The following is an 18,024-nucleotide window of genomic DNA, read 5'->3' on the forward strand; positions in this document are numbered from 1 at the left end:
GTCGGTATCGCCGTTATTGATCAATCGCTATAGTAGTTTCCTACCGATCTTACAGAGCTATAAGCTCTTGAAAGTATTTTACCATGAAAGAATATTCCCATCACGATCTATAAAACAGTAGGAACACTCGCTTAGTTCGCCTCTCAACACATAGATGTAGTTAAAAAATTTTCTATAATTTTCAATTTAAATTAATACCAATATATTCATAAAATTTAAATACCAAAAACTTATTTGATTATTCAAACATCAACGATCAGTTTTTGTTTACTCATAAATGAATATTCCTCTTCGTCATGATAATATCTGATGCTTTATTTATTCAATATACATTTTTTATGAATGCTCGTTGATATTTTCATCAAAACTCACTAGAAAAATTTCCATTAGTTAGGCATTTATTATAAATCATAGATAATAATTTTTCCCATGATATTGTTGATGTTGATTGGATAGTAAATGTTTTATGTATCAAGTGTTTGAATGAAGGATTTGTTCGGTATTTTTAGTTTCGAAGACTTGTCGTAGAAACACATTGAGTTGCGTTAACATATGTTTAGTTAATTTTTTTTGTGAAGCAAAAAATGAAATATCAGTATGTCAACTTAAAGCATTAAGAAATAAGCGTGAAGGAATGAAGGAAGAGGAAACTAGAGAACGTTTTGGTGTATATAAGTGGCAGCAACGTGTTGGCAATATGCGGTCCAAACGGAACCCACATCCGTATCGCATTATTCAAACACTCGGAACTGTGAATTAGTTCAAGATCATCATCACCATCACCGTAGCCACCAGCAACATCCATAGCGTAGCTGAAAAAAAAAAAACATTCCATGCATACATAATACATGTACTGCATACAAGGGACAATTTATAAATTTTACCATTTGAAAAGACAGCTGACGTGTCTGTCGTGTCCAAAATGATTGATCAACTCAGAAATGTGCCGACATTATATATAATATCCCCATGACAGTTAACACCCCCATGTGTACAACTTAGTATTACATTCGTCTTAAGTTCGATAACTGTCACACAAACGTATCATCATCATCATCATTATTATGATCATCAAAATCACCCCGAGGAAAATAAAAGCGTAGACGAAAACGACAAAGACGACGAATAAAAATAGCATTTTAACACTATCCCATGAGAATAGACAATCGAAGAGATCTCTCGGGCGAGTTTAATGTCTCGTCTCAACCTGACACTATATAACTGACTCTCGAATATTTAAAATGACTGTAAATCCTATATCTACATATACTATCTCATCAGAAGGATCTTTTAACCACATTGGTTCGGGATACCTGCGGATACATCTCCCGCAGTGCTCTGGCGTGTCCACCCTCGATGGCAACCCTCGCCGATACGATTCTTATTCTCGAGTAGTCGAGAGTCTTGAGCCTCGGAGCCTGATCACCAGAAGCGATCGGTTCCAAAGTAGACCAAAAGATCGCTTTTATCTTACTGAAAGATCAACTCCTCGGCATTGGACGACGCGAGAATGGAGACAGAGAGATGGACGAGACAAGTTTAAGCTTGAGGGGACTGTGATTCTCTCTGGTGTATCATACATACATATATACTGGCTTAATGTCTGTAGGATTTTTTCATTTTTTATTTTTAAATATTTACCCGAGGTTTATGCTAATGTTATTTAATGTTTTAAGATATCTTTCTGAAGTTACGGGCAATAATTGTGATGTACGTTTTATTTTAGATGACTCAACAGGTGGCGCTTAGACGTCTTGGCTATTCTTATCATCTTCTTGTAATATTTATACATTATTATGTTCATATATTTACAATACAACAACCACAACCAGTAGCATTAACATGACATGTATGAATATTCCCGCGTACAAGTTTCTTCTGCACAACAATATTCACAGCTTTTGATTGACAGCATGCAAATTGAATATTAACACCCGTTACGTTTATCACAAAGACAATCGTTTTATGCAGTACGTTCGATCTTTACTCTAACCTCTCATAAACATCGTGCAGTAGAATCTCTAGGGTATAGAGCGTATATAGCCTATATAATTTTGCATCAGAGTACTCTTAACTGCACTTGTGCAGATATACTACCCTCTACCCACGTACACGCGGTATATTTCTCATGCCGGTTGGTTCGAAAGACGTGGAGTATTAGTGTGATATGCACGACGAATTGAATACGTTATGCAGCCGAGCTGTCATATTCGTACGGACGTTTTGCACCCGCGCCCTTGCTACACTAGTATATCAGTATGAGAGTAAGGATGCGTGGGTTTGCTGATGCAAGAATAATCCTTCAAATGCTTCGTCAACAGATCTACAACTCTAGCTCCAGCTGATGTGGTTATGGTTACTCTCATCATTTGACATTAATCCCACAGTGGGTAAAACCAGTTCGATTAGCATCTTCACAAGAAAATACATACTTATGCTGAGGATTATTGTCACACAAAAAATTATTAGATGGTTTCATCGCAGCATTTCAAATTTGAAAGTCTGCTCTGGTAAAAATAATTTTTTGATTAACGGTTAGAAAGCTGGACAATCCTGACGGGTGATGATTTTCATTCTTATGGCAATGGCAATAATGACATAGCTGCTCCTTGTTTTGACCTGAGGTGTGCATATCGTATCATTTTCTTGGTGTGTTGTATCATATGTTAGTATGTATGGTAGGTATATCGGTGTACATACGCAAGTGAGACATTGGAAAGGTGAGAGCGAGGGTGGGCGGCAACCGAGTCAGGATCGGGAGGAGTTGCCGTGGGCAATAAGTGAAGTGAGTTGAGTTTGAACTGTGGCTGAGTGAAGCGCGGGCGTCACGGCGACGTCGGCGTCGCGATTTGCCTCCGCCAATCCGTCCCTCAGCGGCCATGTTGCTCGTGTTCCTGGGGCGGAGCACACCAGCAACACTCTTCTTCTTCTTCGTATCCTTAGTCTTATTCTTATATTCTTCTGATGTGTTGTTGTTCGTTGTATGTTAGCTGAAGCTAAAACTATACTCTTACAGGTTATACCTTTACCCTGATCTACCTTTTGTTTGTAGACTTTTCTAGAGTATGCAGAATCGTTAATAATAATACTTGCTCTAGTTTATTTTTTTAATTCCTCTACTTAAATACTATGCAATAATTGCTGACACATCAGTGTGATAGGTTGCAATCTTTACACCTGCGTTTGCTTGCATAACCCTTTCATACTATTTAATATTTCAACCATAATTATTAATAAATATTGATTACATATAGTACACTTATATCCATACGTATGTTTTATGGCTATAAAACATCATACTGAACAAATAAACTAATATCGAACAAAAAAAACTTGAAAATTAATTTATTTGCGACAATTACAAAAATTACCACTAGGCGGCTAATTTTAAAAAAACTTTTTGAAAGCAGAACTATGTTGGTTCTTACTTATAGAAAGCCAAATTATAATTGGGTTTCTAATATGTTCAATGACACTTCTAAAACTTTTCAATGTTTACTTTATATTTTACAATTTCGACATACTGTTGATAGCAAATCATTACTTTAATTACTAGATATTGAGTAAAAATAGGCGTGTAAATTAGTTTTGTTAATTATACACATAAAAAAAAATTTGTTTCATACACACTTGTGTCATGCGTGAATTACATTATTTGTAGAGCTGATATGGTTTACATTTTTTGCATTGAAAATTTTCCATCAGTCTTCTACAAAATAGTTGCCAATAATTTATCCATGCAATAAATTTATTGCAAAATATATTATTAAAAAATTTCAATGATTGACACAATAACGTATTTTAAATATAAATTATTTTTTATGTGTATACATAGGTTTTTTGTTGGCTGTAGGCGACGGCTGTCATATACCAAACGAGTAGATTTAAATGTTTTAACAAATTTACATACCAATGAATATTTTCCGTTAGATGGAAAAAATATATTTTTTTTTGTTTAAAGTTTAAAATTTATATCACCATAAAAGTAAATGATTATTCATGCAGAATGTTGTAAAAATTTTATTTTTTATTTAAATTCATGAGAAAATAAGATGCGTGACAAAGCTTGTGACAAAAATTCATTGGATCGTGTACCTTGCTGTAGATATGCATCCTTTAGTACCGACGAATCTTTTCTCTAATTAGTCTGCTTGCTAATTTGTCTATCTCACGCCTTAAACGCGCGAATCGATTCGACGATCGTAAGAAATAAATTTAATGCTTTAGCTTCTGCCTGTTACTGTATTATATATGTATATATAATATTGTAATCTCAAGACCGACAAAAAGAAAAAAAAACATTAAAAATAAATAAACGCGTGTCGTGATAATGTTGACCGTATTTCAATCTCAATACACACATAAATCATTGATCGAGCAAAGACGCACAAGTGCTAAATAAGTCGAGCTGTTAATAAATGCATCCAAATAAATATTAAATCTATATACATATTTATTTATTGGTTTGTTTAAAATTAATATTTAAAATATGTTCTATTGGAATATATATTAATTTAGACATTATTAATTGATATTAAATCACGTGCCGGTTACAATTACAATCAAAGGCGGTTTATCTTTGTAAAGATGAGAAAAATATTTTTTTTACCATAAATTAATAATGAATAATTGTTATTATTACTGTGTGATGAGGATACTGATGTAGATTAAATAAAGTGATTTTATTTATAAAAAATAAAATCGTGCAAATGCAATTCGTGTAACAAAGTTGTGTTGCAGCTTCTGGCAATATCAAGTTTATTTGAGGTGAACTTGTATGAAAGATCGCTTACCAGCTTTGCCCCTGCAGTTGCCATCACCTTTACATACAAATACATATATATACATATATATATTTATAGGTATATACAAAACATTGGTATCCCGTGTTTACACCCATTTATTTATGGGATCTGATCCGCCCACAGTCTATGGAATTTCAGTATATATCTCGATGAGATTAAAAGGAATCTTCTATTCTCTCAACACACCAATTTACCATTTTATTTTCTGTTCATTTCTTTTATCTCATTGCTTTTTTTAACTGTGTAATTTTAGCCAAAGAATTAAAGATTCAAAAAAAAAAAAAACTTAACTGTCATTATAGGGAGAAAAATAAAATAATAATCTAAATACTGCAGGTGGATGACTGTATTTAATATGTTACTATTTAATTCCCGTGCTCGATGTTTAACGTTATAATTGTATGTAGAAAGTGACATGAAGAATAATTTCCTATTCAGATTTCACTGATAAACAATCTAGACTATCTTTTAACTAAATTATGGTGCTTATATCCATATGCATTTATCTATTACTCTAACAAGACGTTTTTATAGTACACTATCTTACATCTAACGTCTTAGATTAATTTTATGTTTCGTATATAGATTCATAAAATTTATTATAAAATTATTGGCTTTAATTTTGATAATTATTTTAATTACAATTTTGTATATCTAATAATTTTTAACAAAAGTTAAGAAAATAGTAGGTGTTAAATAATAAAACCAGAGATATTTATCTGTTGGTAATTTTTTTATTGAAGTGGAAAAAAAAACGAAGAAGAAAAATACATTTTTATACAAAGAAGTTAAATCAAAAAAATAATAATAAATCAACTCATATGTACGTCAAATAAATTCAGTACAACGTTTTTGATAACAAACAGAAACAATAACATATATATAAATCTACACTGGTAGTGCAAAACGAATTGTATAAAATCTAATCGTGATTTCATTTGATGGAAATCCGTTTCAACTACGCCGCAATGGAAATAATTAGCTCGATACAAGTGCCGAGACACATGCTACATACCTTTACGACGATATAATCTAAAAGTATAATCTTTAAAAATCTAAATGCCAAGTGCGGAGGAAAGAAATAAAAAAATTTGTCGGCGATTTCCTGGCATCACGTCTGCCATCAGACTTTACGATGCTGCGCAAGTAAATCCGATTAAAAACACTGAATACCAGCAGAAAGACGTCGGCTAAAACGCCAAGAGTTTAATATTATATATTATGTATCTGAGTACAGCACTGCTTTACTGGTTACTTACCGTACACCTCATTTCAGAGCTAGCTAACTCATAATCGCCCTATGAAAGAGTATCGTTTCTTCCCATATCTGCCTCTGCGGGACATGATTTCTAGATTGCTAAAGTATTGCAATATATTTTTAATTTATGTAATTTTACTGAAATATTACCTGCGAGTACTGAGTCTCTGGTGTAATAACATGTCGCCGTTCGTACACTTCATTTGATTCACCAATGATATAAAGAACAAAAATCTTCTTATAAGACTTATTTATCGGTTGACAATCGTTCGAAAGGAGTGAGCATTGCGCTACGGGAGTTCTCTCGCCGATTTCACAGTTAATTTATAGCTGAAAAAAAAAATTACCTGAGTAATAATCATAATATTAAATCCTTGGTATCTCTTTTTATTCAATTTTTTTTTTTATAAACTTCATCCTTTTCTACAATAAATATTAAAGCGACAAAACGACGACGAAGGTCGACCCTTTCAGGTAAAGTTTTGACATCGATTGTAATCGATACGTGGCATACTTCAAGTCCTACTTAGATCAATGTATATATGACACTGGATACCAGTATGACGATACCGGTTAGTCTACGAGCTTGATCACATTGCCACATACAAGTAAATAAATAAATAAATATATATATGTATGTATATATTTATACAAAGAGCACACACGAATAAACGGTATTGAACCCCAAGGGACAAGATTCCTCCGTACATTAAATAAAAAAAAAAGAAGAAATGCAGCATTCACGTATGAGTTTACTTGCCTGCGCTTCATTGGCATAAGGAAGAAATACAGCTGCAAGTGTAATTATGACGACGTTGAGCAGAACTCAAGGCAAATGAATTTGCATGAACAGTTGGAAGTGGAATAAATGAAACGAATGAGCATAATATATTAAAATACAAAAAAAGTAAAAAAAATTGAAAATAATATAAATGTACTATATACTTATATTCAAATGTGGTATATGTTTACTCAATAAAGACCAAGATATTTTTCATTAAAGCGATAAAAAAAAGAAATGGTATATATATATATATATATATATATATATATATATATATATATGTTATTCACATATGGTTACTTTATTGCAATTTGCGACATTTTATCTTTACTATGTATTGCTTCCTCAACTTTTTCTCAACCGTTTTCAAGTATATCTATAGCCGTTCATTTTAACAGCTGCGTTAATGCAATCGCCATTAGAATAATTGCCATTATGGTCTTTCATTTTTTTTTTTTTTTTTTTTTAGTAATCGATATGTAGATTATTGTTTATTAGTTTTTAAACTTATCAGCGGACTACGTTTTATCATAATAATTGTACGGGTCATTTTTTTTGACGTGTCTCATATATTTATTTATTTTTTTTTCTTTTTGTCGATAAACAATTATTATGAGTTGTACATAACATATGCGGGTGATCAATTTGTTAAAATTTTTTTATTCAAATTTAATATTAGACGTCATCAAGTCGTGCCAATAAGTAATTAATTCACTTACCGTAAATATTGTCTTTATTTTTGTGTTATTAATATTTTATTGTGTACTTATATTATATATATTATCATATATAAGTACGAAGAATCTTAATTATACGGGCATTATTTAATGGAAGTATTTATATGGTACATTGAAATTCAAATGTTGGTATGCACGCAATCGTCTGATACGCAAGTATGTTGATACGGGATAATATATGTGCCACGCATTGAAAAGTTTTAGTTTGGAATTTTTTGATTGGCGTTATCGAGCAAATAACGCAAAGGTTTAATTGAGCATTTGTCATACGATTACCGTTGTTGTTATTATTATTGGTATTAAATAAAATAAATAATAATGAAGAGTAATTGGCGTGAAAAAAGGGTTGATGACGACAGTAAATTAACAGCAGAAAGTTAACTGAGCACGAAACTGGGATCATTTACACTCACCTGTCGTCGTTAACGCATCAAACTTTACTTTTTCTTTCTTGATGGCTATTCAAAATGAAAGATGTATATTGTATATATGTATACATATATATTCCAGGGTATATCTTGGCAATGGAGTTGTTTACGTCACGACAAATAGCGGATGACATGGCTTTTCAGTGAATCTCGTAGGAATCATTAATCACCAGAGTAGAAAGTATTTGTGGATAGATTATATAACTCTCTTATTCTTTTTGTCTTATTTTGTACATATCTATATAATAAATATATTTTTTTATTATTTATATCAAAGAATTAAATGTTATAATTATAATTTTTTAAATTATTCATTTGTCTTAATAATTTAAATTAAATAAATTGGAAATTGAAATTTATAAAAATTGTGAAAGTTGATTTATAGCAATTTTTATAAAAAATTCAAATGATTTTAAAAGTATGACTTTTATAAAATAATTTGAAATATTATTTAAATAAATAAAGATCTTAGCTTGTCGAAATATTTTAACAGAATTAAAATATTCAAAAAACATTCTTTGGATATATATTATAAAGAAAAATATTTTGGTATGCAGAGGCACGAAGAACGTGTGTAGGTGTTAACGGGGTTTTAGCAAAAAGAATACAAGTTTTAAGTCATAGTTTATAATGAAAGGATCTTTTTCAGTTGTGGATGGCTTATAAAGGAAGAGGAGCTGAGATTGGAACTGAGTATTAGTGAAATTTAAGGGATAAAAGTTGGTAAAGCCTAGACCACGGCAGGTGAAATCGGCTCTGCTAGGCCCGCCTATATTTGACGGTTGTGGGTTAGCTTTGGCCACCTTTAACTTAAATCCCTGGTCCATCTCTTTGTCACTCGTTTTTTCCTTTAAATATCGTCATCTTGTTTTCTCAGGGATAGTTATGAATAAAGGAGAGTGCGTGGCAAAGGGTGGTCGAAGCATTTTACCGGGTATTATTCAGCCCCGCGGGTGATCGTCAAGCCTTATACACTTTTTCCCTCAGATGCTTTTTCTAGCTAAATCGCTTCAGTCAGCTCCTCTCCGACTTTTTCTTATTTTTATTTTTTTATTTTCATTTCTATAGAGTAACTCCTTGCCATCACATTCTCCTCGATTTTTACCTTCTCCAGACAGAGAGCATCTTGGATCACTGGTTCCATGGTTCTGCTGCATTCACGGTCTCTTATAAAGGAAAGATTCTGAATCACGCGGGTATCAAGGCACGAGAACGACGTCTTAAAGTCTGTCTGATACATTTATATATCATATATATACATTATAGATATATACTTTGCTGGGTAGACGTAAATCAAAAAGAGCTAAAGCATCTAGAATATCAAGTATTCATTGGAGGATTAATGCTAGTGGCGTGGAAAAAATTAAGAGACCATGAATAAAGACTCTAGATTAAATAATATAAATTTTTTTTCGAATCAGCGTTACCATACACACTTAGGATTTAGGATGTATTTTTTATGCTACATCGATGCCATTTTGCTGCGATCATCATTTTAAGAGGTGAAAAAAAAAAAAATATAATACTTCCAAAATGAGAGCTAGATAAAAATTTAAGCTGTATAATAGAAAAAAGAACTTGAGTAGTTTTTATTTGTGGTTCTGGTCTGATGCCATCACACTACATACATAAGTATATTTATTTATATATAGAATAAGGATGAGTGTAGAGTGTAGGCTAAAAGATCGTCTATTTGATTCATCGGTCGTTGGGACCTGTAATTACAGATTATATGCCGATGGGACCTCGTAATTTTGATGATTCGTCCAATGTGTGCTCCTTTCGATCTCAAAGTCTTTTCTTCTGGCTTTTGGACACCTGTTGAAAGTTCGCCGCCGAAGTGTCTAGAGGTTATATATATACATATATATATATACACTTGGAATTTACTTGGATCTATTATACATTTTATCAAGCGGGACTACTTCATATGTGTGCGCACACAACAATATGAAACGATGAAGTGAGGATCTACTTGTAAAATTTTGACTACTCATTCTGTGAAATGAATCATCCGAAATTATGTGCGTTGAAATTTTTTTTGACGGCATATTACTGTATAGTCATCAATGACTCTGTCTCATTACTATTGATTAATTCAATAGAATTTAGTAACACTTCTGAAAATTCTTAATTATCGTTATTGTTCAGCCAAACTTTTTTTTTGTATACTCAATACTCATTCAAAAGAATTTAGTTTTCTACTAATTGACTCTTCAAATTCGGATAATTAAATGCAATGAAAAATACATTTTTTCATTTTACTAATAATACTTTATAATAATAATGATAATAATAATAATAATAATTATTATTATTATTATTATACATATTAAATATATTTATCAGATATTTAAATGTAACTCATAAATATATGTATATCGTTAGTTAAAGTAGTTTTGAGCTTATCCACTTTAAATAAATTCACTCGATAGTACCTTTACACGTACCTAGCAAGACTATATATATGCACACACACATATATATATATATATATATATATATATATATATATATATATATATATATATATATGTATACTACTTCAATGGTGTATATGCACACTATTTTCGCAGAATATGTGTACATATCTATATGTATATCCCTAGAAGCAGGCAAAACCCCAGAGGATATAATATGTATTCAGAAAACTTATTACAACCCGGTGTAAAGTCATATGCACGAAGAAAAGCCGTATATGCGCTGTACGTTTACCCCAGTTAACACACACTACACACCGTAATCAATAATAATAGAACGTTAATCCATTTTATAATTCGAATTGCGAGCTCTCCTTGCTTTAATCCGATATCATAAAGTTAAATTTTTAGGCTCACTACAGTCTACATATATATACACCTCACAAAAATATTATATTACCATAATTATTATTATACAATTTTCTTGTTAGATAAAGTTTGAAGACAATTTATAATTTTTGGATTTTTTTTTTTAACAAATCGACTACAAAAAAAAAAAAAGAAAAAAAAAATTCACATGTAGAAAATAAAAAAAGCAATAGGTGCAATTTTTAAAAAATTTTTATTTTTATTATTTATCGTTTTAAAAAAAATTCAAAATTATTAGACCCTAACTAACTTAAATATCATATTTATTCTTACACAAGTTTTAATGAGTTGTAAATAATTAATAAGACTAAAAATAATTGTAAAGTAATGAGCAAGTCACGCTTATATATACGTTACTAATTTTTTTTTTATAAAAATTCAGTGAGGTATATTATTATTGATTGAAGTGAGTTTAATAAATTTAAAATATATAAAAGATTGCGAAAAATATTGACGGAAAAAATTTGTTTAAAATTAATTTTTTCGTTGACATGTGAATGAATTATTAAATTATGTGTGTAAACATTCGGTGGAGATTGAAGTAATGAATGATGTTTACGTGTTCATATACACCTTTTAAATAAAATATAGGACAAGTTCAAAGTCGTGACGGGTGACAGCGTCATCAGAGGGGTTGTCACCGAAAAAAAAGTAAAATAAAAAAAAAGAGCAGCAGTAGTTTGTGCTACGACAGAATGCAACCCCTCTGATACGTGGGGATCCCCGGAGAGAAAATGAGAGAAAGAATGGTTTATATATTCTCCACGCGACGAATTCTCTCAGTTATATTCTTGTTCTTCTTTTCCTATTCGCACACACACCCCAAGAGACATTCAGGACGACACGATCGATCAATCAAGAAATACGTAAGCATCAGATGAACGCGTGAGAAATTTAAGCTGGAATAAAGTTTGCATGTGAAGTTAAAAGTAACAAAAAAAAAAAAAAAAAATACACAGATTTGTTTTTATAAATTTTTTTATTTTTTATTGCTACGGTAGTTGTTGTTGTTGATGGGATTTGTTTATTAATTCAATTTCAAAAAATTATTATTTAATTTATCAAAATCAATTAAATAAATAGTCAAGTAATATACTAGACATTAATAACACAAAGAAATCACATTAGACTTTTTCATCTGACAGAGAATTACTTCTCCTCATGTGCAGTAATATTCCATAGTCGAGAGTTTGTTGCTTCAAGGCTAATGGTTCTGGTAATCGGCAGATGCGTCGCTCAATGAGGGTGAATTTCTTCTCTACAAACGAATACTAATGTCATGTAGCAATGTAAAGTAAGATAGAGAAAGAAAATATGAAGAGGACATATAATATGGATTCGAAATTACGTTACACCACGAGTGTGTGAGATATAAAATGTAAATATAGATAAAGACAGAGATTTCCTAGAATTCTCAAACGCAGGCATTGTGCACTTGGATTTAGACTACATCTGATGCATCTATCGACAAAATATATAATTTTGTCTTTTTCTCAGTCCCTGTATTTCTAAACAAACGTACATTTTTTTCTCTCTTTGCTCAGCATACTTCTAATACTGGCTCTTGCTCTGTTCTGTTCTCTTCTGTTTTCTGGTCTGGTTCGGTCTGTTTGGTTCGGTTGACTCTGCTCCACTCCACTCTGCTACTCCATTCGAATGGTCCTCGGTCTCGCCGCGCGATCAGTTTGATTAATGGTCCACGAGCTACGAACTAACGTTATCGCTAAGGGGACAACGTCGAGGTAGCGCCGAATCGCTTTGGGTTTTCGTTTGCGGGGCAAACAAACGGGGTTGCCAAAAGAGAATACACACATACATATATATATACATATACGTACAATTTTTTTTTTATTCTTTATCTTTGTGAATTTAATCTATATTTCCTTCTCTATTTATCTTATCATGAATAATCGTGATTCTTCGCTCTGTCATTTCTCTTTTCATCTGAGTAAGAAGTTATTTTATTTTATCGTCTCTTAAAAGAAAAAAACATTGACTAGATCAGAGCAAAATTTCTATCTCAAAATGTTTATACGAACATTTACTAAAATTATTACAAATACGTATTCTGCATACTTATTAGTTTTTCTTGAAATAAAATATGAATAAATATTTTTTTTTTTTTTGCTGAAAAATAAAATACAATACTATATATTAGACTTTAAAATCATTATTATAAATATATATGAAAAATTACGGTAATATTTTTCAACGAATTTGTAGAAAATTTTTCTTTTATTTTCAAGGTCTTTGTTGTATCCAAAAAACCTTTACTTATTTTTATCCAGTTATACGGAGTTTTACTTAAACTATACTCTAGAGAGTAAATAGTAAGAAAATGTATAGATTTAAATATGCGTAGAGTGCATTTATGGGTAACCGAAGGACTTATAACTGCGAAAATCAAGGTTCTGGGAAAATTTGGGACACATTTACAAGCCTCTCTTTTAACTTAGTCGCAGTTTTCAGGTAGTAAACGCATAACACACCACTGATCCTCAAAAGTCAAAATTGTCTAAATATGTGTACACAATGCACAGCAATTACCAAGTAAACTTTAAGCTGAATTTTGGCCAATAGAAACAATGTCATCCGGCTGTAATTCATAAATAAATCTCCAAATTTCCCTAACATTCAAAAGGTTTATGATCGTAATAACCCTGTCGAAGATTTAACTCTTGAAATTTATAAAACCCAAGTTTTCTTTTTGTGTGTAATCTATAAGTGCACACGCCTTCAACCCCATCTATTCAAAACAAAAGAATAGTTCTATGGCTTAACTTACAACAATGTACCCATACACAATATTTAAGATAACACTTAATACCCTAAATTATTGCTTCCATAGTAAATTACTGCATCCTCATGGTAATTAAGTTTTCGATTTGTAAGCTGAAAACACGAGCCATGTATAGAAAAAGAGTCATAATAATACATTTATATTTTTCTATTGAAATGTTCATTTGCCTCTTCTCTACTGTGACTTTGCTCAACAACTTCTGCTTATGCTTCTGTTCTATTTCTATACTTATACTTCAACTTCTACAACTACCCACGTTGACAAACTGCAGCTATAAATAATTCAGCCAATGCAATGTCACTTGCTTATGTACTTACACAAACTCCCCCTCTTCAATTGAAAGTTAATTATGCAAATTACTAGTTTACAATTATCGACAATTACCCATGCCATTATTTATTACTGATTCATAATTGCATGCTTGCATGTTAATTCATTTATTAAATTATACAAAAAAATAATTTTAATTGAATCTTTGATCATGGATATTAATTAGTGACAGAATTATAGATACAAATGCAAATGCGGATGTAGAAGCAGATATTCATTTTTTTGTTTAGGATATTTGTTTCTCTTTAGAGCATGATATGTTTTTAGTTGACTGTCATACAATATAAATGCAATATTGTAAAGAAAGAAGCAAATTTTCGGATGCCTAAGGACTTTACGACATTTGTCAGCGATAAATACGGGCCACCGTGGGTTCTGTTGGGCCAACACGCGCATCAGCACCGCCGGAGGCCACGTGATATTCTTTCCTTGTCTCTTTTTCGTCTTGAAGCAGTTAAATTTTATTGCACGCCCGTAGCGAAGAGAATAGACAAAGTTAAGTCGAGAGGGTAAAAGAGCTCGAGTAGATGAACATTTGGGTTTATTTGTGCAGAAAAGAGCCTACTCCTTTTCTTGTACTAAAAGTTACAAAGCATTTTACGAACAAAACTATGACGTTCTTACCATCGGAGCTTCTACAATTTATATTCGATTTGTCAGGACGATTACGGGCTCATAAATTATCCGGAGGACGGTACTTAACAGATGGGCCACACGTTCCCCGAAAGTAAGTTAAGTGATAATCTTAAATCCGCTACATCATCATGCCTCATCACCCATTAACACATATATATGTATATATTTATTTTTCGTATGATATATGTACATATAATATTAAGAGCAGTGACGATTAAAAATCCCATTACAATTATTTTATCACACTTAAATCTCTTTAATTTATTATAAACACTCTAGTGCCTTAATCTTTTCACGCGGTTTTATTTATTTATAATTCAATAAAACTCACGATCCCGTATTTACGTCACGGATCATTTTTATACGCTTGAGCAAGAGTAAATGCAACCAACCTCAGAAAATCAACTACCCGTCAGCTTTTTTTATCTTGTTTTTTTTTCTTTTTTTTTTTTTTTTTATTTTCTTTTTATCTCAATTGATTTTTTCTTATTTTTTGTTGCTTAGTCAAAGGGCAAAAAAAAAGAAAAATAAGACAAGTCGTGGTTTGAGGGGTTACGGGGTTACTTTCTTCGTCGTCTTCTTAAGCTTCTTCTCTCTCATATCTATATATATAACTTGCCGTCAAGTCACGGCAATCGGTCCCGGGTCATGGCTGTCGCACACCACCGCTCAGTTGCATGAAATTCCAGCTAAGGGATCCCAGAAAAATCTACAGATTTCGTTCGTGTCCTGAGAACAAGACAGTTGAGACGAAAAATCCGTAGAACGTTGAAAGAAGGGCAAGGGGAAAGTTAAATAGAAAAATAAAAAGAGGAAGAAAGAGAAAGAGAAGAAAGAAGGGCTAAAAGGACATGGGGTGGAATGGGTCATGGGACGAGATGCCATGGGATCGCACGCATGCGTCTTGTCCGGCCCAGCGGGTGGTGAAGCGTTTTCTTTTTTTCCTCTTTCTCTTTAGTTTCCCTTTTCTCCCTTACACACTTTATTTTTTAAAATTCTCTACTCTCTCTTTACTCGCGCAACATCGGCTCGACGAGCTTCTCTCATCTCCTCATCTGTATCTATATTCAACTGAACAACACACCACACTCTCGAATCCCTCACCAATTTTGGGGCTATCTCAGATATGCTCTCCCGCCGACTATATTCCTACGGCAACCGATCCCGCCTCACATCCTTCTCGCTCTTTTCGTCGCGCGGTTCTCGTTTGGTGCCAGTCAGTTGTGCTGGCCTTTTTTTTTTTTTTTTTTTTTTAATTTTTTTCTAAACTACTTCCCTCCTACTTATATATCCATTTCGTTTTTGACCAACCATGTGTTACTGTAAAAAACATACCGGAGAGAAATTTAAAAACTTAAAAAAAATATCAAGATCCTTTTATATTCTTAATTCGTGATCTTCGATATGGACAAATAAAATTTTATTTTGTTATTTATTTATTCAAGTTTCTTCGTCATGGATAGAGAAGACACGAGACAAGTTTATTGCGTCTGAATGTGTCTAAAGCTAGACACTGAAATAAATAAATAAAAAAAAAATAAATAAATAAAATAAAAGGATCCTTATTATTCAGTCAGCAGAGTTCCATTGAAATTCACGATCGATATTTCGTCTAGATCTTCTACGAAGGCGTGGGGCCGGAATTTAAAGATCGAGACCGCGTCTTCAGTGACGAAGTCCAATAAAATAAATAAAAATAACCCAAACGAGCAAACGAAAGGGAAAATAAAAAATAATTCCGGCTAAACGAAAGACCGGCATATCCAGCAGTCAGCGCGAATGTGACAAAGGTGTGAGTCGTGGCTTTTATATCAGCCACGACACACTAGGGACATTGTAACTGAGGACACTGAAAATAAGATGAGGACAAACATAATTCAGAATTATCCCAAGAGAAGGCGGTACCTGTCTCACATATATCATATCCTTCATACCCGGGAGTTTATCGAGGGGTTTAAGAATGAGTATCAAATGCGCTTCTGATATTTCGTTACATCTACCCAACAAAATACTTTTAAACCAATACATGTAACGTTAACTTCTTCCAATACTTGTTACCGACTTACAACAAATCATACAACAACCAATCCATCTTGTCCTTTTACACTTGCTCCTCAGTCTATGCACACATATCTCATTTACCGCCGTAACTAAACCAATATTGTGGGTGTATAATAACCTCACCAACTAAAATCGTAAATCCCTCCAGCAGGTGTTGCTCACCACCTGTCATCTTGAATCGCGATCTTCTTATCTGCACATTGCCCGAGCCGTATTACGACAACATCTTGCTTACAAGTACACATGTATACCATACACACATATATATGTATAACTAAATTCATGATACCTTCGCATATTTTACATTCCAATGACTGCAATTATTTTTTTACTCACCACTAATTTATCATGACAATTTTCATTTTATAATTGGTTACTTTACATACATTTTAAGTGTCTACTTAATCAATTTAATTTAATTTTTCTTAACCCAGTTGTATCTTAATACCCATTAAATTCCACCGTGACTTTAAACTTGGATATGTGTAAATATATCATTAATGCTAATATACATATTTTAAGCATACATTTATCGTAAATAAAACTAAACGACTTGACTATTTATAACAAATAAAAAAAAACATTTTTTTTTTTTTTTTTTTTTTTTTTTACTTACTGATGCTAAGTATTTAATAGATGCCACTATACCGATTAATAAAAACATTACCGCGATGTTTACTCGTTTATTTGAAGCTTAAATATATCTCGTTAAAGAGTTGATAGAAATATTTATTCAAGTCCATATATATAAATATTAAAAATGAGTATTAAAAGTATATAAAGTCAACAAAATTCCTTTAAAGTTATCTACAATGTAACTTTATTATATTTTTATGAGAATGTTTAATATCATTATCGCAATATTTAGGTGAGGAAACGACTGATTAATTTTTTATTACTATTTAATACGCATGGTTCCATACTTGTGAGCATGATGTTATAATAAAGAGTTGAAATATTGATAATTAAAAAAAAAAAGGCTAAATAAAATAACACATTGAGTTGCACAAGAGTTGATACGTGTATTCTTTGGTACTTAAACACACACGCCGGCGAACCAAGTCGCGACAGTTTTACAACGCGTTGTAAAACAAACGTAATCCCCCGTCGTGCTACCGTGCTCTCGCTATCTAGACGCTTATTTGCACGTGGGTTGACGCTTCATATGTGGTACAGATGCTTGTTGTATTTTATATCCATCTATATGTACTACTGTACAGTGTTTTACTCTTTAATTCAGCATCTTATTAATACGATTAGTGTCAATCTATTTATTTATTCGTCAATATTTTAATAAAAAAAAAATAACTCTCTCTAAATACCGTAAATTATTGAC

The sequence above is a fragment of the Microplitis demolitor genome, chromosome 8 (genome assembly GCF_026212275.2).
Source record: "Microplitis demolitor isolate Queensland-Clemson2020A chromosome 8, iyMicDemo2.1a, whole genome shotgun sequence".
In the NCBI taxonomy this organism is placed as follows: Eukaryota; Metazoa; Arthropoda; class Insecta; order Hymenoptera; family Braconidae; genus Microplitis; species Microplitis demolitor.